The sequence below is a fragment of the Chenopodium album genome, chromosome 5 (assembly GCF_948465745.1).
Source record: "Chenopodium album chromosome 5, dcCheAlbu1.1, whole genome shotgun sequence".
In the NCBI taxonomy this organism is placed as follows: domain Eukaryota; kingdom Viridiplantae; phylum Streptophyta; class Magnoliopsida; order Caryophyllales; family Amaranthaceae; genus Chenopodium; species Chenopodium album.
The window spans coordinates 39,868,637-39,890,173 of record NC_137838.1 but is presented as its reverse complement, the minus strand read 5'-3'; the positions used below and the strand labels follow the sequence as shown (position 1 = coordinate 39,890,173).

At 37.8% G+C, this 21,537-nt stretch overlaps 1 pseudogene; it reads left to right on the top strand.

The window, feature by feature from the left end:
* LOC145632850 (nuclear poly(A) polymerase 2-like) overlaps nucleotides 1-13,882 on the top strand; it is a 28,857-nt pseudogene extending 14,975 nt beyond the window's left edge.
* The last annotated feature ends 7,655 nt before the right edge of the window (nucleotides 13,883-21,537 follow it).

Genomic DNA, 21,537 nt, shown 5'->3' with positions numbered 1-21,537 from the left:
TAGTGGTTTAGGTCAAAAGAACGGTGGAGGGAGATAGACTTCAAACCTATGGAAAGAGTATGCATAGTTGAGACGTCGGGATTACCTTCTCAAAGTTTTTCATTACTTTATCTTTTTCCGGTTCCTTCGTGGAATCTTGAGAAGCTAGCTTAAGGGTTGATTTGAAGCTAGTGGAGAGAACGTGGCCCGATTGGTTGGGGCTAGGGTGGATTGAGTCCTAAGTAGTTCTCTATGCTTAGCATGTGTTATGTTTCAATCAACCATTGACATCTTGGAACTTGCATACATTTGTCCATTTAGAAAGGTTTGCATTTTTTAGTACTCGTCCTTATTTCTTGTCCATACATGAGCTTGTGTTTCGCTTTTTCTCTTAGTGTTCCTTTTCCTTTTTCCTTTTGTTGCCTTGCCTTGGTTTTTGTCAAGAGTTGTGGGGTAAGCTCTTAGGAAACCCTCACGAGAGCTTACTCGTCCTCTTTGGCGACATAGGGGTTTAAAGGGCTTGATGCATACGCTAAATGCATCCGTGATTCCTACGGCAGTGAGTTAGTGTACATTCTTTCTCTTTGTTTCTTTTTTTTGTTTCTTTTGCTTTAAGCAATTCCATCTTGTTCTCTTTTGCCTTAGCTTTGCTCGAGGACGAGCAAAGGTTTAGCTTGGGGGAATTTGATGAGTGACATTTATGTCACTCATAAGGAGTAGTTTTAGAGTCCCTTCCGTGTTTATTTTATCTTATTTTCCCTTTCTTTCTCTTGTTTTCTCTTTAATAAAGTTTCTTGTTTATTTGGTAATTTTGGAGCGTTTTAGTTTATTTTCTTTATTTTATTAGCTTTAGTTTATTTTCGTATTTTATTTTACTTTATTTGTTTGTATAGTTTTTGTTTTATTTTTATTAGTTTAGTTTTATGTCTCTTATTTTCTATTTTATTTTATTTATTTCTATTTTATTTATTTTATTTTATTTGTCGTGGTTTTGTTTTATTTCGTCCTTTGTTTATTTTCATTTTATTTTATTCTTTGTCCCAATAGTCTCCTCAATCTTGCTCGTGTTTGTAGGTGTGTTCGAGGTTCAAGGTATACGTTGCAATTTCCAAATGGAGTGAGTCTCGGGTTTGCTCTGCTACTTGTTGCTGCCCCTTAACCTTCACCCCACCTCCCTTATCCTCCACCACACACACAGCAACAACACAAGCATTTCGCTGCCCCTGCCTCACTTCCAGTTGCCAGCAACAACAACCACAATCACCCACCAATTCACGCGCCCACTGCACCAACCACCTAGCACCGCACATCCCCTGCTTCACCCCGCAACAACACCAACAACAACACAACCAACCATCTGACCACCAACTGCCACCCCGCAAACACCACGCACACCAGCACCACCAGCCGCAACAGCACACACCACCACTCACCTCCCTTTCCCCCTACTCCAATTCGCACCATTGCCCCGCAAAAACAGCCACGCAATCCCCAACACCACCAACACCAACGCAACCCAGCCACCGCAATCAACCTCCCTCAACCAATTACAGCATCCCGCAATTCACCTCACAACAGCCTGCTTTACACCCGCACCTAAACCAGCAACAATTAAGCAACCAATTCGCACAAGCAATTCGGCCCCTTAATTAAGCAAATCAGAACAAATTGAAAATCAATCAAGTTCGAGCATATCGTTTGTGGTTCGATCGAACTTCGAGTCAGAGACTTTGTGGGTTTTTTTATTCGAAGAGGAGTGGTCGAACATACCCATGGTTCGACCGAACTTACCCCGTAGTTCGGCCGCACCAACCCACGGTTCGATCGAACCATTTCACGAGCTATGCACATGGCTTTTAATGAGGATCGAACGGCCTCGATTTGATGATGATGGTTGATGAACGGTGGTGATGGTGGTGCGTTTCAATGGAGTTTAGAGCAGCCAATTGATTTCGAAGAAGAAGCTCGGGGTAGCTGATGTTTTGGGGGGATTTTGGGATTTATTTTTCTTTTTTTCTTTTATTTTTATTTCCTTTTCTTTTCCTTTTCTTATTTTCTTTTCTCTTTTATTTTATTTTTATTTCCTTTTCTTTTTTTTTTTTTTTATTTCCTTCTTTTATTTTTCTATTTTTCCTAGTTTTATTAGCTTAGTATAAATACCCAATTTTTGGGGTAATTAGGAGGAGAATTCAATAATCATCTATTCTTCTCTCTAATTAATTTTAGGTTAGGTTAGGATTAGTCTTCTTTGGTAGAGAGAGAAAGTGAGGTTTTCTTCATTAATGAACTTGGATTTTGAAGAAGGAGCTTGTTCAATCCTTTGTACACCTTCATCTTCAATTAATGAGCAATTTCTTACTCTCTCTCCTCTATTTTTATTTGTTTATTTTGATTATTATTTTAATTTTTGGTATTGCTTGTTGATCATGTTTATCCTTGATTGTTTGTTAATTAATCTTGTTATCAACATGATTAGTGAGTAATTTCCCCATTAAGGGGATGGTTGTGGTGTAGTTGGACCTTGAGCATGTTCTAGGGTTTGGAATTGATTTATTTGTGATTAAAGTCTTTATATGCTTGATATTATTTAATCTTCTTGCAAGTGCACATTGTTGGTTGATTAAAGGTGAATCTTTGCTAACAAGAAACGGAAGTTGACTTAGTTAAGGTTCATTACTATCGATAGTTCATTGATTGCACCTTCCAATATATGGTTCTAGTGTGGAAACATAGAGGCTATGTTAGGAGAAGCCAATTGACCCCGGAAGGCGGCTAGATTGGATCCTTTATTTCGATATTCGAGCATGTTTAGTTCATAATTAATTCAATTTCTATGCCTTTGTTTATGTTCAAGTGAATGCTATACCTAAACCATTTCCCTTAATGTTTTATTTCTTGTTTTAGCTTTTTTTTTAGACTTTAGTTTATTCATCTTCTATTCCGGACTAGCTTAATTGTCGATAACATTTGGTGGTGTTTACCATTCTCTGTGGTTTGACCCCTATGCTTGCCTTATACTCGTATTAGGTTTGTTTAGGTTGTATAAATTGTATTTGATCTAGGGATAGACAATTGACGACGCGTTTATTTCCCTTGTCAAATTGGCGCCGTTGCTGGGGAACGGCTTCCATTACCGTCATGTTATCTTATTGAGACTAGTCCATTGTTTATATTTTCTTTTGATTTGTTTTTGTTCTCTTTGTTTTGTTTGAGAAAAAATGGCTTATATTTCTATTCCTCAATTTCATAATGAACCGTTTTGGGTGTATTTCAATAGACTTGAGGATTTCTTAGATGGTGTTAAAGGTTTAACCAAGGGTGATTATTGTGAAATCATCAATTTGGGATTAAATGAGAATTTTAGAGGAGTAGTTGATAATATGTTAAATGGTAAATTTCAAGACATGTCTTCGGATGAAGCTTGGGATTTCTATTCATGGTTAGCTAGGGATAATTATGATTGGGAGAGGGTCAATCATGAGACTTATGTTCGGGATTCTCATGCTTTTAATGTTGATGCTAATTGTCATGATTTGTCTAATATGAATTCCCATAATGTGCTTGATGCTCCCCATAGTGACCATGTAATACATGATTTCAACTCCCCTCCCTCTATAACTCAATGTAATGAGGTACATTCTAATGATGATGAAGTGCATGTTCTTTCTCATTTTGCATCCGATTTTTGCATAAAATCTAAAGGTGTGCCCCATAGTCCCCTAGATGATTCCAAGAGCAAGCTTTTGACTCGTCTATCCATGATGATTTGGAGTCATTTGAGATTATGGCCCAAATATTTCTTGAGTTTCAAACGGTAGCCCATAACCTTATGAGTGAGTTCATTGATAAGGCTTCATTAGAAAGAGATGAGTTTGAGAGAAATTTGCCCCCATTCACTCTTGATTTTGAGAAATTTAAGGGAGATGTTGTTCAAGGTTGTGAAGAGGAGGTTGAGATTGAATCATTTGGAGTTTTTGAGCTTGAGGGAGATGTAGAACATGAGGGTTCTTCATTTGAGGATTCCATGATTGATTTTCATTCCCTCATTAGTGATGTGAGATCTTGTGATGAGGGATTAGCTACCCCTTTTTGCCTTTCTCATACACCTTTTTCCCAAAGGTTTAACCATATCTCCTACTATCCTTTGTTCCTCCCTTCTTTTCTCAAAGAACCTCTTAGGGGTCCTCTTCCTATTCATGCTTCCGAAGCCCCTAACTCTTTCATTGTTGATGAGGAAAAGAGTTATAATGCCAACCAAAAAGATTTTTGTGAGGATTTTTCTTTTTCTTTTTCTTCTTCTACTTTTTCTTCTTATTTTCTTGATTTTTCTTTTGATTCTTTTACTTTTTCCTTTCTCCCTTCTCTCAAGCATAAAGTCACCTTGTACTTTATGTTTGCTTGTCATATGAGCATCGCGTATGCTCTATTTCTTGATATGTTTGCCGGTGCATATGACAAGCTATTGCGTTCTTTATCGGGTTATTTACTAGATTGGTCATGCTTGGACGTTAAACAAGCCTTTGCGAGAAGTAACCCGTGTTTTATTGCTTTCTTTTTCTTTTGTTTTTAGACTAGATTTTCTCACATGGACGTGTTTGTGTTCCTTGCTAGGTACACAACTTGATATACTCTTGCGCATTGGTGATGATCAAGAATCAAGGAAATGTGCCTCAACTTACCTATCATGTGGAATTCAAGCCTTATTTGTAGAGATTATGGCTCATATGAGGTTATTTCGGGTTTTTTGTGTGATTTTGCATTTACCCCATATCCGGTAATATCCTTCTTTTCCCTCTCTCTCTTACTTATTGTGACTTGAAGATCATGTGTTGGTAATGTTGGATTAATTTTTCCTTGTATTCCCCTTCTTGGTTTCATTGTTTATGATTTGAAAGCTTGGTTTCATTCAAGCTTGGGGGAGGGTATTCTATCATGTTTGGTGGGATGTTGATTCATATATGCCATGCACGTGAGTATATGCATTTCCATGTTTTTCATGCTTTTGGAAAATCCAAAAAGATTTTTGTTTACTTCAAGGCAAGTTTAGCAAAATTGTATTTTGTTTGTTCTTAATTGGACATTATATCTTTTGGATTTGTTTACTCTTGAATGCCTTTCTTCCTAAGTGGTTAATGTGTGCACGATTTGAGAGTGTCATTGGTTGACTCTAGGATATTACATGCTAAGGTAGCCGGGTGGAGAACTTTTAGGAATCCATGAAGCCCTAGTTCACGGGTATGTGGTAAGATGGTGTTGCTCTCTATAGTGGATTTGGCACCCTTAGTTGGTATTTGCTTAGTTATAATCCCGTGTGAGGTAACATTGTTCTAGCCTTCATCACTTTGTTGTGTGGCGCATTTGGACCCTTAGCTATGCATGTCTTGATCCTTGTTTTGACTTATAGCTCCCAAGATCGTGACCGATGCACTCTAGGGGAGGAAAAGGGCACTTCTTTCTCTTTTATTTTTTTTCTTTATCTTCTTTTTGTTTTGTTACAATTTTTATTTTCTATTGTGCATAAACCTACTTGCAAACCAATTTGAGCTTATGTTTCCCGCTCTTGTTTAAACCATGTTACAAACCTAATGGCCTATGTTTACCAACCCTTTTAGTTAGTGAAGCATTGGCATGTGAGGTTTGAGTTTTGAGTTGTTGATCATAAACAAGATGCATTTTGAGATTTGGTTAGAGTTGAGCTTGTAAAGAAATATGCAAATTTTTGAAAATCAAGTGAAGTTTCAAGAAAAAGCCGTCCAAAATTAAAAAAAAGGCAAGGACAATGAATAAAGTTAAAAAAAAAAAAGAAGAAAAAATTTGAAAAGAAACAAAAACAACAAAAATATTTTAGATGGTTTCATTTTCTTCCTTAGTTTAAGCATTGAGGACAATGCTTTGTTCAAGCTTGGGGGGGAATATTGTGTGTTTGTGTTGAATAAGCTTGGGGGAATGGCATTAGTGGTATTTTTGCTTGATATTTAGTGAATTCTTGAGTTATTTTTGAGTGTCGGCCGCACTTTTTGCTTCACTTAGGAATTATCACCAAATTTTAAATTTTTACCCCACCTTAACCCTTAGCCTTACGTTACAACCAATAAAAAGACCCTTAGACTCTAGTGGTTTCGGTCAAAAGAACGGTGGAGGGAGATAGACTTCAAACCTATGGAAAGAGTATGCATAGTTGAGACGTCGCGATTACCTTCTCAAAGTTTTTCATTTCTTTATCTTTTTCCGGTTCCTTCGTGGAATCTTGAGAAGCTAGCTTAAGGGTTGATTTGAAGCTAGTGGAGAGAACGTGGCCCGATTGGTTGGGGCTAGGGTGGATTGAGTCCTAAGTAGTTCTCTATGCTTAGCATGTGTTATGTTTCAATCAACCATTGACATCTTGGAACTTGCATACATTTGTCCATTTAGAAAGGTTTGCATTTTTTAGTACTCGTCCTTATTTCTTGTCCATACATGAGCTTGTGTTTCGCTTTTTCTCTTAGTGTTCCTTTTCCTTTTTCCTTTTGTTGCCTTGCCTTGGTTTTTGTCAAGAGTTGTGGGGTAAGCTCTTAGGAAACCCTCACGAGAGCTTACTCGTCCTCTTTGGCGACATAGGGGTTTAAAGGGCTTGATGCATACGCTAAATGCATCCGTGATTCCTACGGCAGTGAGTTAGTGTACATTCTTTCTCTTTGTTTCTTTTTTTTTGTTTCTTTTGCTTTAAGCAATTCCATCTTGTTCTCTTTTGCCTTAGCTTTGCTCGAGGACGAGCAAAGGTTTAGCTTGGGGGTATTTGATGAGTGACATTTATGTCACTCATAAGGAGTAGTTTTAGAGTCCCTTCCGTGTTTATTTTATCTTATTTTCCCTTTCTTTCTCTTGTTTTCTCTTTAATAAAGTTTCTTGTTTATTTGGTAATTTTGGAGAGTTTTAGTTTATTTTCTTTATTTTATTAGCTTTAGTTTATTTTCGTATTTTATTTTACTTTATTTGCTTGTATAGTTTTAGTTTTATTTTTATTAGTTTAATTTTATGTCTCTTATTTTCTATTTTATTTTATTTATTTCTATTTTATTTTTTTTATTTTATTTGTCGTGGTTTTGTTTTATTTCGTCCTTTGTTTATTTTCATTTTATTTTATTCTTTGTCCAAATAGTCTCCTCAATCTTGCTCGTGTTTGTAGGTGTGTTCGAGGTTCAAGGTATACGTTGCAATTTCCAAATGAAGTGAGTCTCGGGTTTGCTCTGCTACTTGCTGCTACCCCTTAACCTTCACCCCACCTCTCTTATCCTCCACCACACACACACCAACAACACAAGCATTTCGCTGCCCCTGCCTCACTTCCAGTTGCCAGCAACAACAACCACAATCACCCACCAATTCACGCGCCCACTGCACCAGCCACCTAGCACCGCACATCCCCTGCTTCACCCCGCAACAACACCAACTGCAACACAACCAACCATCTGACCACCAACTGCAACCCCGCAAACACCACGCACACCAGCACCACCAGCCGCAACAGCACACACCACCACTCACCTCCCTTTCCCCCTGCTCCAATTCGCACCATTGCCCCGCAACAACAGCCACGCAATCCCCAACACCACCAACACCAACGCAACCCAGGCACCACAATCAACCTCCCTCAACCAACTACAGCAGCCCACAATTCACCTCACAACAGCCTGCTTTACACCCGCAATCAGCCGCACCTAAACCAGCAACAATTAAGCAACCAATTCGCACAAGCAATTTGGCCCCTCAATTAAGCAAATCAGAACAAATTGAAAATCAATCAAGTTCGAGCATACCGTTTGTGGTTCGATCGAACTTTGAATCAGAGACTTTGTGGGTTTTGTTATTCAAAGAGGAGTGGTCGAACATACCCATGGTTCGACCGAACCAACCCCGTAGTTCGGCCGCACCAACCCACGGTTCGATCGAACCATTTCACGAGCTATGCACATGGCTTTTAATGAGGATCGAACGGCCTTGATTTGATGATGATGGTTGATGAACGGTGGTGATGGTGGTGCATTTCAATGGAGTTTAGAGCAACCAATTGATTTTGAAGAAGAAGCTCGGGGTAGCTGATGTATTGGGGGGATTTTGGGATTTATTTTTCTTTTTTTCTTTTATTTTTATTTCCTTTGCTTTTCCTTTTCTTATTTTCTTTTCTTTATTTATGTATTAGTTTTCTTATTTTATTTTCCTTTTTATTTTTATTTTCTTTTCCTAGTTTTATTAGCTTAGTATAAATACCCAATTTTGGGGTAAATAGAAAAGGGAATAACTATCTATTCCTCTCTCTAGTTAATTTTAGTTTTAGGTTAGGTTAGGATTAGTCTTCTTTGGTAGAGAGAGAAAGTGAGGTTTTTTTCATTAATGAACTTGGATTTTGAAGAAGGAGCTTGTTCAATCCTTTGTAGACCTTCATCTTCAATTAATGAGCAATTTCTTACTCTCTCTCCTCTATTTTTATTTGTTTATTTTGATTATTATTTTAGTTTTTGGTATTGCTTGTTGATCATGTTTATCCTTGACTGTTTGTTAATTAATCTTTTTATCAACATGATTAGTGAGTAATTTCCCCATTAAGGGGATGGTTGTGGTGTAGTTCGACCTTGAGCATGTTCTAGGGTTTGGAATTGATTTATTTGTGATTAAAGTCTTTATATGCTTGATATTATTTAATCTTCTTGCAAGTGCACATTGTTGGTTGATTAAAGGTGAATCTTTGCTAACAAGAAACGGAAGTTGACTTAGGTAAGGTTCATTACTATCGATAGTTCATTGATTGCACCTTCTAATATATGGTTCTAGTGTGGAAACATAGAGGCTATGTTAGGAGAAGCCAATTGACCCCGGAAGGCGACTAGATTGGATCCTTTATTTCGATATTCGAGCATGTTTAGTTCATAATTAATTCAATTTCTATGCCTTTGTTTATGTTCAAGTGAATGCTATACCTAAACCATTTCCCTTAATGTTTTATTTCTTGTTTTAGCTTTTTTTTTAGACTTTAGTTTATTCATCTCCTATTCCAGACTAGCTTAATTGTTGATAACATTTGGTGGTGTTTACCGTTCTCTGTGGTTCGACCCCTATGCTTGCCTTATACTCGTATTAGGTTTGTTTAGGTTGTATAAATTGTATTTGATCTAGGGATAGACAATTGACGACACGTTTATTTCCCTTGTCAGCCCTCCACCCGGATTTGCTCCAAAGACTCAAGTTGATGATTCTTATTCACAATCCTCTTCCTCTAGGACTAATTTGGAGGAAATTATTAAAAATCAAATAAAGTTGTTGAACACTTACATGGCCGTAAGTGACAAGAAATTCAATGAGGTGATGACTCATAATAAGATGCTTGAAAACCAAATTTCTCAACTTGCCAATGCTTTGAAAAACCATCCTAGTCCTTCTTCTTTACCTTCCCAAGGCTTAAATCCCAAAAGACCCGTCAATGCTATTGTTACAAGGAGTGGTAAGGTTCTTGAGGAGAGTTTGCCTAGGAAGAGTAAAACTAAGGAGGTCCCCAAGGAGGTCTTGGTAGAGGATGAGAGAAATGGTGCTTCTTTTAGTGAGGATGTGATTGAGACACCTAGAGAGGTGAAAGTGGAGAAAGAAATTGTGAAACCCAAACTTCCATATCCACAAAAACTCATGAGACATAAGTTGGATGAACAATTTATTGATATGCTTAAGCAACTTCATCTTTCTCTACCTTTTACCGAAGTTGTTACCCAAGTGCCCAACTATGCAAAATTCCTCAAAGACATTTTGAGTGGTAGGAGGACTTGTGATGTGGTGGAGATGGTCAACATGATCGAAAATTGTATTGCAATTATAATGAACAAGATGCCACCCAAGTTGAAAGATCCAAGAAACTTCTCTATCCCTTGTGCCATTATCAAGATGCAAATTGATAATGCCTTATGTGTCTTAACACTACTACAAAAAGTGTGATTTTTGGACGCTTTTGGTTCGACGCTTTTGCTGTGGCGTCAGCGTATGGTTTTTAATATTGCCTTTTCTCGACGCTTAATCTGGTCGAAGATTTTCTCGACACTTAAAAGCGTCGGAAAAATCACGTGCTATGCACGTGAGTAATTGTTTTCGCAATTTTGAAATTTTTAATGAAACACTTAGCGGGTTGAATTTTCGCTCCTCACTTGAATCAAGTTCCCAAATTCCCCCAAATTCCTAATTAAACCTCCCACTATTATGCTCTCTACTAAACCTGAACTCCATCATCAGCGACAAAAAAAAAAATCATTCGTTTTTGGTTAAATTCTGGGTTTTGCTTGCTAAACATCAAGGAATTTGGGGGGTTTTTTGCTCGTCACTTTCATAAATTTCAGGTATCTACTTACAATTTGCTATACAATATTGTTGCTAGATACATATCTATCATTTTTGTTACCCTAACATCTCACAATTCTCTAAATTTCGTTAAAATTGGGAATTATTCTTTGCACGTCTTCGATTTTGTGTTGGTGTAGAACAAGAATCGATCTCTTATTGCGAGGTAACTTTTTGCCCTTAATTAGATAATTTAATTTCTTTTTATGTTGTTTTTTTTCGTGAATTCTTTTTTCAAATCCAAGTTTTCCATTTTTTTTATTTTTTTTATGTAGTTGTTTTGTTTTTGTTATGATTTGTATGTCCTTTTTTAGGGTTTTAGTTTTGAATTTTATGGGTTTTTGATATGAATTTTATAGGCTTTGAATTTTCTGGTTTTTGATATCAATTTTATAGGCTTTGAATTTTCTAGTTTTTGAATTTTATGGGTTTTTAAAATGAATTTTCTAGGGTAATTTGGTGGCTAATGATTGCATTTTGTCTTCACATGCTCTGCTCTTAGAAACAATACTCATTCCTTTATAAATTATTAAACAACAACCCCAATACTCACGGCCTACTGCTGATGAATCAAGTCTTCTTGTTAAGAATGTATAAGTTTTTTTCTTGGTTAAGATGATATGTATATTGCTGAAGAATTGCGTTGAGTTGATAATGAAGGTTGTGATAATTAGCAGGTGAGAAGATTAATTATAAGTTGAAATACATTTAAAGAGTCTAATTTAGAGCTTGATAAATGATAATGCATGAAGCTTGTGACACTATTATGAATCGCTCACTACTGCGGCCTCCCCTGGCCAAGCTCTCTTTCATTGCCCATATTTTAGCTCTTATTTTGGATCAAGAAACTGAAATATTATTGACAATTGCTCTGTGACTACAATTGTCTCTTAGCGGTAAAAGTAAGCAATGTATGAAATTTACACAATTCCTGTTATATTTCTACAAAACTACCCAGTGGCCTGTTATATATCCCTTGAATTCTAGGAGCCATAACTTCAGTTGGTTAACTTAGTCACGAATAAGATTGTACGTTGGTAGTATTGTGATTGTTTTCTTTTCCTTTAAGTTATTATTATTAATAGTGTTCCTCCAGGATGATAATTAAAATGAGTATTGTTGTAGGACTTGGATATTTCCGATGTTATGGTTCTAAACAATGTTGACGAAGCTACTCTTCGAAGTTTAAATGGATGCAGGGTTGCAGATCAAATTCTTAAGTTAGTTCCTAACATCAAGGTACACATGAAAACTTGGTTTCTTTAGCCTTGCAATGCTTTATATTCCTTCATTTTTTTAGTTATTAATGATTTTTTTGTTGTATTTTAGATTTGTATTTTTAGTATAATATGATTATAGTCCTAGTCCACTAGCAGCTTTTATTTGCAGTTGCTTTGATACTTGAATGTTTATAAATTATAAACTATCTTCCATTTTCATCATTTCTACATTACGCTTCGGTGTCTTAAGTTTTGGGCGAAAAAACGAGGTGTTTACTCAAATGTGAGTTTCTATGTGGTTCCAAGTTGCTATTGTTGATTATATTCCCAATTTACTTTTTTTTCATCTTCTTCCTCTTTTGCTAATTCTATCAATCTGTTGGCTTAAGTGGCTAGATTTCTTGGAGGTGTAAATTGGGCCATTCTAGTTGCTCGAGTTTGTCAGCTGTATCCAAATGCAGTACCAAGTATGCTGGTTCCTCGAATTTTTAGGGTCTTTACCCCAGTGGAGTTGGCTCAACCTTGTGATGCTTTGTGACATTGAAGAGGAAGAGCTTGGATTTCCAATTTGGGATCCTCGTAAAAATCATCGGGATCGTACTCATCACATGCCTATCATTACGCCTACATACCTTAGCATGATGTTAAGCTACAATGTTTCGTCTAGTACTCTCCAGATAATGGTGGAGCAACTCGAGTTTGGCAACAAGATTTGTTAGGTAAGGTGGTTTGAAGCCTGTTCTTTTCTTATTTTTTTTTAAGATAACTCGGATGACACTAATGTAGTTTTTTTTACTTGATTATCATAGGATATTGAGCTTAACAAGGCACGCTAGGGCTCTCTGTTTGAGCCATATTTTATCTTTGAGAGCTATAAAACCCATCTACAAGTTGACATAATTGTTGCTGATGCTGATGATTTGCGTTCTTGGAAAGATTAGGTAGAATCCCGATTTAGACAGTTGACTCTGATGGTAAGACATTTTTGTTTTTGTCTGTAATGGACTAGTGGTGGCTTTATTGGTCTTTACTGGGGCTTAAGCTTTATTGGTGCTTGTTAAGCTGTTTTACATTTCACATAATTGTTATTTGTTATCTTATGAATTCCAGTTGTCTCTTCTGTATTTCGTTGTCGGTTTTTTTCTGAATAGGTCTTGTTTTATCTGTTGTACTTTTCAAATAGAACGTGATACTCTTGGGAAACTGCAGTGCCATCCCTGTCCACATGACTTGTTTGATCCATCTAGGCAAAGGGCTCATTGTGCATTTTTTATGGGTTTGCAAAGGAAGCAAGTCGAGGTTGTTCAGAAGGGACAACATTTTGATATTCGCGCAACAATTGATGAGTTTAGGAATTCAATAAATATGTACTCTTACTAGAAACAAGGAATGGATATATATGTGTCCCATGTCCGTAAAAAACTACTTCCAGCTTTTGTTTTTTCCATAGGGATATAAGCGTTTTCGATTATCAAGTTCTCTAGGTGACCAGCGAGTACAAAGTTCGAGTAGTCCAAAAGATGAAGTTTATGGTGGAAGGTCTCATAAAAGAAAGTATTGTAGTGAAGATGTATCTGGCAACCGGGGAAGCAGCGGTCACTTAGTCCATGTGGTGCTTCAGTATCTCCTGATTCAGTGCATCATAATTCTAGGTCTCCACTACCACAGTGTGATGTGACACCTGTGGTAGATCGGGGTTCACCGCCAAGGATGATCTTAGGGTATGTCTCAACAAATAAGAATGCGGTGTTGGATCATGATGCTAAATATTTTGGGCTAGCTAATTCTGCAAATACTGTCTTAGTTGCAGAAAAGTTAGATATTCCTTCTACCTCTACCTGCAGTGCAGTCTCTATTCTTAGAAGCAATGATGTTTTCAGGGATCTTGATTCGAAACCTAAAGCAAATGTATTTTTTCTTAACTCTAAGGGTTTAGCTCGAAGGTATGTACTCATGAACCTTCTTCATATGCACTTTACATTTGTGTTTACCTTCTGTCTATGTTAGCAACTCTATGAAGGTTTGGATTTATTTGGAATTTTGTTCTATGAACGTTCCACGGAGGTCTTTAAAGTCAACATATTGTCTGTCATAGGTGTTGTCTTCCAGAATTTATTCTACGCTGCATGCAGGCAAGTGTGTTATGGTGCTGGTAGCCACTCAAATTTTATGTCACTTGCATTTGAATGGCTAAATGTGCCTATTGTTTGTATTCACTAGATTCTGAACTCCACTTGTAATTATGTTTGCAGGTGTCTGTTTCATTAGTTGAGTTGTTTGAGGTTCCTGACAGGTTTGTCGAGTTGATTGAGCTTGTTGCTTGCCCCTGATCAAGATATCTTCATTTATTTAGTCAACAACAACTACAGGTACACTAATTACCCTAAAAAATAACTCCTTAAATTATAAAGCTTATCTATTCTTTGTATGTTAGTACTTGCTGATTTATTTTATTGGTTATGACATTCATCTTGGTAAGAAGATAATGGAGATCATTCCTACATTTCTACAACCATCATAAATTATAAATTTACTGGCTTCTCAGCTTATTAGTTTTTAACGCTATGTAGGGATTAGGAGGCTTTGGCTACAAAATGTGAACTTAAGGAGGAAGAGAGATGGCACCCTAGTGTTAGTAGTTTTTATCTAATATTTTATTTAGATTCACTTGTTGATGTATTGATCAATGCATATGCTTTAATGTGTTGCAGGGTCAAAAGATTTTGTAGACATCCATGTATGAATACCGAGAAACGATAGAAAAAGGCTGGCAACTAACACTGCAATATTTCAAGGACGGAAGAAAGATATATTTAAGCTCTTTAAAGATTTCAATTAGTGATTCGGAATTTGTTCCACTACAACTAGTCACGAATGAATTCTATGTTTCAATTATAATTGAAACTCATTACTATGAGATATTGTATATACGCTATAATATATTTATATATACAATATAAAAATTTTGGTATAATTTTGTTGTACTTCTTAATTTTTTTTTGGTAAGATATATTAATATACTAGAAATCATTGTCAGTGAATCAAATATCTTATTTTATTATTTTTGATATTTTTAAATAGAATATGGACAAGATAAAGCGTCCCCAAATTAGAAAACGTGGACAGAAAAAAGCGTCCCCGGAATGTTAGATAACAAATGTATGAAAATCTGGACATAGAAAAGCGTCACCAATCCTAAAATTCTTGACTACAAAAAGCGTCGCCAAAGCTAAGAAAGTGCGCCAACTGTTGCAAGTTGCGATGCTTCGTATAAAATTTAGACACAATAAAGCGTCGAGATTCGTGACGCTTTTTTATGTCCAACAAAATTCTCGACTCACTTATTCTCGATGCTTTTTAGAAGCGTCGAGAGAAAATTTTGGGACGCTTTTTAGTGTCGAAAATTAGGCTAAAAAGGGCCTATAAAGCACGCCATTTGTAGTAGTGTAAGAGCTAGTGTTAGCTTAATGCCATATTCGGTTTATCAAAGACTTGAAGTACGGGAACTTATGCCTTCCAAAATTACCTTGCAACTTGCCGATAGGTCAATTAAGATTCCTAAGGGTAAGGTGGAGGATGTTCCTTTGAGAGTAGGGAAGATTGTAATTCCGGTAGATTTTGTTGTTCTTGAAATGGATGAAGATGCTACCATTCCTATTATTCTTGGTAGACCTTTTCTTGCAACCCTAGGTGCTATGATTGATGTTAAGAGTGCAAAAAATTTCCCTCAAGCTAGGAGATGAGGTCATTGAATTTGATTTGAATGAAAGCATGAAGTACCCATGTTCTTGTTTAGAAAATTGCTTGTTGATTGATTCTCTTGATATTTTTGTATCTTCCATGCATGAGCACTTGCGCACTTCTAATGATTCTCATGAGAATGTCTTGTTGAACAAGGATAAGATAGGTGCTCCTATCAAGGAAGTGGCAATGTATGAGGATTTGCTAAATGGAAGCATTGAGGAAGTGGATGAGCATAGGTGTATGAATTTCAATCCAAGAAGTTTTGGAAGCCGCCACTTCAAAGGAAGGTAAAGGTGTACCAATGGTTGAGCTCAAACCTCTTCCGTCACACCTTAGGTATGAATTTTTGGGACCCAACTCTACTATTCTAGTGATTGTTAGCTCTTCTATGAGTGAGCACCAAGATCAAAAGTTAGGTGATGTTTTGAGGAAGCATCAAGGTGCTTTGGGATATACCATTGATGAACTCAAAGGTATAAGCCCTGATTTGTGTACACATCACACAACTCTTGAGGAGGGTACTCTACCATCCATTGAGAGGCAACGAAAGCTACATCCCCAAATAGGAGAGGTAGTGAAGAAGGAGATCATCAAACTTTTAGATGCGGTAATTATATTTCCCATTTCTAATTCTAGGTTGGTTTCTCATGTTCACGTTGTCCTAAAGAAGGGAGGTATGTCCGTCGTTGAGAGTGAGAAAGGTGATATCATTCCAACGAGGGCAGTCACGGGGTGGAGGATGTGTATGGACTATAGACGTCTAAAAACATCCACAGAGAAAGATCATTTCCCCCTTCCTTTCATTGATCAAATGCTTGAAAGACTAACAAGGCACAAGTACTATTGTTTCCTTGATGGTTTTTCGGGATTTTTCCAAATTCCTATTCATCCTGATGACCAAGATAAAACTACTTTTACTTGTCCCAATGGTACCTTTTCCTGTAGGAGAATGCCATTCGGCCTTTACAAAGCTCCCGCCACTTTTCAATGGTGTATGATGAGTATCTTTGGAGACATGTTGGAAGCGGAGATGGAGGTGTTTATGGATGAGTTTTCCGTAGGTGGAGTTTCCTTTCAGGCGTGCCTTGAAAATCTTGAAAAGTTTTTGGCAAGGTGTGAAAAAGTTAATTTGGTGTTGAATTGGGAAAAATGTAATTTCATTGTTGAAGAAGGAATAGTACTCGGGCACCAAATTTCTCACAAGGGCATATAGGTGGACAAGGCAAAGATTGAGGTTATTGAAAAGTTGCCACCTTCGGTTAATGTGAAGGGTGTGAGATCATTTTTGGGCCATGCTGGGTTCTATAAAAGATTTATCAAGGACTTTTCCCTTATTACAAAGCCCCTCAATGATCTTCTTAAAAAAGATGCCGAGTTTGTATTTGATGATAAGTGTTTGGAGGCATTCAATGAGTTGAAGAAAGCTCTAATCTCTACTCTTATTGTTCAAGCTCCAAGATGTGATTTACCATTTGAGTTGATGTGTGATGCAAGTGATTCGGCAATAGGAGGTGTCTTAGGTCAAAGAGTGGACAAGAAGCTTCATGTGATCTATTATATATCCAAGACTCTTAAAGGAGCTTAACGGAAACGGAGAAGGAATTCTTGGCTATAGTTCATGCTTTTGAGAAGTTTTGTTGTTATCTATTGAGATCCAAGACCATAGTCTTCACGGATCATGCCGCTCTCAGGTATCATTTTGCCAAGAAAGAGTCCAAGCAAAGGTTGATCATCTAGATGATTCTCAAATTCATGATGATGGTTCTCTGATTGAGGATAAGATGCTTGATGACTTCTTATATGTTATTGAAAAGAAGGACCTCCCTTGGTTTGCCGATTTGGTGAATTTTATTGCATGTGGGGAGTTTCCTCCTTCCTTTTCTAAGAATCAAAGAAAGAAGTTCAAGAGAGAGGAAAGGCATTATGTTTGGGATGATCCCATCTTATACAAGCGAGGGGTTGATGGCTTACTTAGACGATGTGTGCCAAATAAAGAGGTTCCTAGGGTTTTAAAAATGTGTCATTCGGATCCAAGCGGGGGCGACATGGGTGTCTCTAAGACCGCCACTAAGGTCCTTCAATGTGGTTTATGGTGGCCACATCTCTTTAGGGACTCACGGGGCTTTGTAAAGACATGTGATCGATGTTAAAGAGTTGGGAACTTCTCCAAGAGAAATGAAATGCCTCAATGACCCATACTCGAGTTGGAGGTGTTTGATGTATGGGGTATTGACTTTATGGGGCCATTTCCTTCATCTTTCGGAAATCAATTTATCCTAGTGGAGGTCGATTACGTGTCTATGTGGGTCAAGGACATTGTCTCCCCAACTAACGACCACAAGGTGGTTATTAAGTTGTGTAAGAAAATAATCTTTCCAAGATTTGGGGTGCCGAAAGCGGTGATAAGCGACAATGGTTCTCATTTTATTCACCATGCCTTTCAAAATATGTTAAGGGAGCATGGAGTCCATCAAATATTTGGCCTCCCATATCATCCCCAATCGATCGGTTAAGTGGAAGTCTCTAATCATTAAATCAAGCTCATCCTTGAAAAGTCGGTTGCGAGAAATCGAAAAGATTAGTCGGAAAAATTGGATGATGCTCTTTGGGCGTACCGAATAGCTTTTAAGACCCCCATAGGTACCACTACATACCTCCTAGTCTATGGCAAGTCATGCCATCTTTCGGTTGAAATTGAACACCGTGCTTTGTGGGCAACAAAAAAGATAAATTTTGACTTGGCAAGTGCGGGGGAGAAAAGGTGGTTGGATCTTCATGAGCTAGCGGAGCTCTGGCTTGATGCTTATGATTGTGCTAGTGTGTACAAAACTCGTTCCAAGGAAACACATGACAAACTTATTGAAAAGAAAGATTTTTGTGTTGGTGATAAAGTTCTTCTCTACAATTCAAAAATGAAGTTATTTCTCGGAAAGCTTATGTGAAGATGGAGCGGTCCCTATTTGGTCAAGAGTGTCTTTCAAGTTGTGTTGTAGTGGTTTCGATGATGGATTCTTCTTCTTCGTTTAAAGTCAATGGCCATCGCCTTAAGAAGTATTTTGGTGGTGTTTTTGTTGGCGTTGTTCACTCATTGCTTCTCTGACAACCACCTTGAAAGAGTGGTAATCGTCGAGCTAATGACGTTAAACAAAAGCGCTTACGGAAGGCAACCTAGATTCTAAACCTCTCTTATCTTTTCTTTTCTCTCTTTTATTTTTGTTGTTAGTATTTGTTTTTACTATTTTTCTTATTTATGTTTGTATTGTAGGTTTCTTTCCATCATATACTATGGATATAGGGTGAATGATGAGAAGAGTACAAGAAGAGTTCGTGATGTAGGTGAGAAGGCACCCGCGGGCATGGAGTGGCCGCGGGGGTTATGAGCTTCAAAATGATAAATTGTGCAAATTTCTACCAGGAACGTCCTGCGGTTGCTCCGCAAACTACCCGCGGACGCGGGTGAAAGAGAGCGGCCGCGAGTCTTTTAGAGAGGGCACGACTCCTCATTTAGGAAAAAAATATGTATAAAATCATTCAGTTTGCCGCCACGGGCTACCTGCGGGCTCTTTACGGGGGTGGCGATGTTAGAGCGGGCGCGTCATTAAGGTAAAATTCTCCAAAAATTTTCCAGGGATTTGCCGCGGGCGCGGAGATTTCGGGAGCAGGCGCAGCGTTCGGGGCTTAATTTTACACGATTGCTTTCTTTTTCTCTCTCCTCTCTTATTTTTCCCTTCACTCATATTTCACCCTCTTTCTCTTCCATCTTCCTCTCAAAACCTAACCCCCAATTCATAATTTTCACATCAAATTCCCTGATTTCACTCAAATTTTCACTTTAATCTCTTACTTTTATCCATTGTCATCAAGTTTGGAACGTTTTTCTCGTGGCTTTTCGGGAAAATTCTTGTTATTGAAGCACTTTCAAGCTTGTTTGGTGCTAAGTCCGTTTTGGTGTTCTTATGCTTCTTTGTGTCTACAAATTTGGTATAATCCTAACCCTTTCTCTATTTTTGTCAATTTTAATTGATTTTGTGCATTGATTTTGATATACCTTGGTTTAGAATGCATATGATGATTATGGTTAATTGTTTGGTGATTTTGAAATTGTTTTGAGTGAATTGGGTTTACTTTTGATACTGATTGTTAATTGTGTTGGTTTTTGTTTGTATTTTGGTTGTTTTGTTGTTTGAAATAGGTACTTTGTAGTATTGGGGGTGTTGTGTAGTTGTGTAGAGCATTGGTGGTAGAATTAGTGTTCACAAGTTGTTGGTCTGAATTCCTTTGAGATATATGGTGTTTTTGATTTGGTAATCATGGATTTGTTGAGAAAAGCCAAGAGTAGTAAGAAGTGTTCCCATCAATCACCCGGCAAATATTCTCAAAGCCAACCTCCTCCTAATCCCACTCCTCAAGATATTAACCCACCTCCACCTCTTCCACCACTAAAATTTTACAAACCGGTCTAAACAAGCTCTCATATATAATAAAATGAAATCCCGAAAGTTTAGACCAACACGAAATTACCATCGTGATGACATGGTCAAGTTAAGAATCGAATCCGGCCTTGACATCCTTCTCCACAACCTCCGTTTGACTGAGTTTGTTCGAACTTCTCCTAGAACATACTTGGAACCCACCATAGAATTTTTCTCAACATTGGAATTTAATAGGGTGGGGGATTTATATTATCTCATTTCCTTCATATTATTCAATGTCAAACACACTTTAACCCTCTTTGAATTCAATGAAGCTCTCGGGTTCAACCATCTGTAGGGGTTTGGTGAGTCCCACTTACCACAGAAAATACCCGAGCCATGGATCACGCTCGCAATAAATAATATCACTAATGCATAAATAAACACAAAAGGAAAAAATAGGAAATTTACCTTTGTCGCGTGCTTCGCCCCACAAATTGGGCTCTTACTTGAAAAGCATAGCCCCAAAAAAACGAGAGCCTCCGATGGAGATCCACTCGCAAAAACAACTACCAACTTTTAGGTCCGTTACCTCGAGGTTAGCGAGGTCCGACCAAAACCCGAGTATTATATAAGTTTAAGATTTTTTGCTAATGCAATGCTCTATTGTACTCCTACTCAAGCACTCTTCCCAAAAACCCAAGATGGGTATTTATAGGCAGGAGGGAGAGTGGGAATTTCTATCCCATCATTGTGGGAGCATGAAATTCCACAATTTATTTTAAAGCTAAATTAAAATAAATAAGCAAACTATTAATAAATCTACAAGTCTCACTAATACATTTAAAGGGAATTGAGGACCACTTTGAGAGTAGGGGACCATACTTGCTCTCCACTCCATACACTCCTTGTTCCACATGTCCCTCACACTTATACCCTCCCTTCACATGCTTCCCCTTAGCCCACGGCCCAGCTACCCGCACCAAGATGATGCGGCTGCTATTGCTCGAAGCTGGCAAGCCTCGCACCGTGCTGGCTGCAGCTGCTTGCGGCAAGCAAGCCACGCACACCTTGTGCGGGCTGCTGCTTCTGCTTGTGGTCTTGGCTGCCCTTGGCTGCTAGCATTGGTGCGCTAGCATGCACCAGTCAGCCTAGGCTCGGCTTGGTGCGCATGCTAGTCAGATATGCTAGTACATTATGCCCCTAGCACTCGGATGCTCGGGGCATTCCGATGCTAGGGGTATTTTTGGAAATAATGTCGATTTATTATTATTTGTGCGTCTTGTCTTTTATCATTTTGACTCGACTTTTGACGCTCGGTTTCGACGCTCTAAGCTCGAATTTCCGACGTCTAAATATTTAATACTCAGGCTACTCATTAATTTCTTCCAAATTAATTCGTCGAGTTGGTTTGTTAATTGCTTGGGTGTGACCCGAAGGGTTCAGTCAAGATTAAGCTTTAATAATAATTATGCATTAATATTACTTATTGAAAGCGGCCTCCACCTAGGCATTCCGATCACTTGACCTTACTAAATATATTAGCTTCCTGTTAATTTTGAACCCACTATCAGAATGATACACTTGTTCGAAGGACACCATTCCTTTCAATCTCCCACTTGTCCTTCCGAACAAGTGCACATTCAGTGTATAACCCCTTTCCTATGTCTCTTCATGTATCTTCATGAACTACAGGGTAAGATTATTCGTCATCCCTGTTACGTCCAAAAGTGTTTCTCGAAATCTGAGTTTGACTCTTAATAAGCAGATGATTTCTAAAATCCATTTGACCACGGCCATGCATTTTCACAGTTTTGCTCTTTGAGAGG